Consider the following 627-nt stretch of genomic DNA (forward strand, 5'->3'; position numbering starts at 1 on the left):
GTTCCGACCCCCTCCTCCCTTCACCTGCCCTCCTCCTCTTCTGTTGTGGTCTCAGGGCGCAAATAGCACCATGGCTTTTCTCTCTCTCTCCACCAAGGCCATCACGTGCCGCCACTCGGCTGGTCCCCCATCAGGGCTGTCTCTGCCACACTCCCTTTTCGGTTCTCATCTCCGGGATGGGGCACTCTGTCTCCGCTTCTCTCCCTCTGGCTTTGTTTTCCCCTGGCGCGTGGGCGCCAGTGGGGGAGGAAGGTGAGGGTAGTAGGTGGGAGAAGCTGGCTGCCTGTTGGCCTGTTGGCATTCTGCTTCTTTAGGAGCTGTATGGGCCAGGAGGTGTGGCCAAGCTTTGGCCTTGCGACCTCAGATCAGACGTGGCAACCCGCTGAATTTAAGCATATTAGTCAGCCAAGGAAAAGAAACTAACGAGGATTCCCTCAGTAATGGTGAATGAAGCGGAAAAGCCCAGCGCCGAATCCCTGCCCCGCAGTGGGGTGCGGGACATGTGGCGTACAGAAGCCACAATCCCTGGCGGCGCTCTCGGGGGACCCAAGTCCTTGTGATCGAGGCCGCAGTCTGCGGATGGTGTGAGGCCAGTAGCGGCCCCCGGCACGCCAGGCCCAGGGCTTC

The 627-nt window shown here is 60.4% G+C and overlaps 1 pseudogene; it reads left to right on the forward strand.

Annotated features, from left to right (window-relative positions):
• The first annotated feature begins 355 nt into the window (after positions 1–355).
• The window catches only part of LOC134426208 (28S ribosomal RNA), an 8032-nt pseudogene continuing 7760 nt past the window's right edge, over positions 356–627 (forward strand).

Source organism: Melospiza melodia, chromosome 17, assembly GCF_035770615.1.
Source record: "Melospiza melodia melodia isolate bMelMel2 chromosome 17, bMelMel2.pri, whole genome shotgun sequence".
Classification (NCBI taxonomy): domain Eukaryota; kingdom Metazoa; phylum Chordata; class Aves; order Passeriformes; family Passerellidae; genus Melospiza; species Melospiza melodia.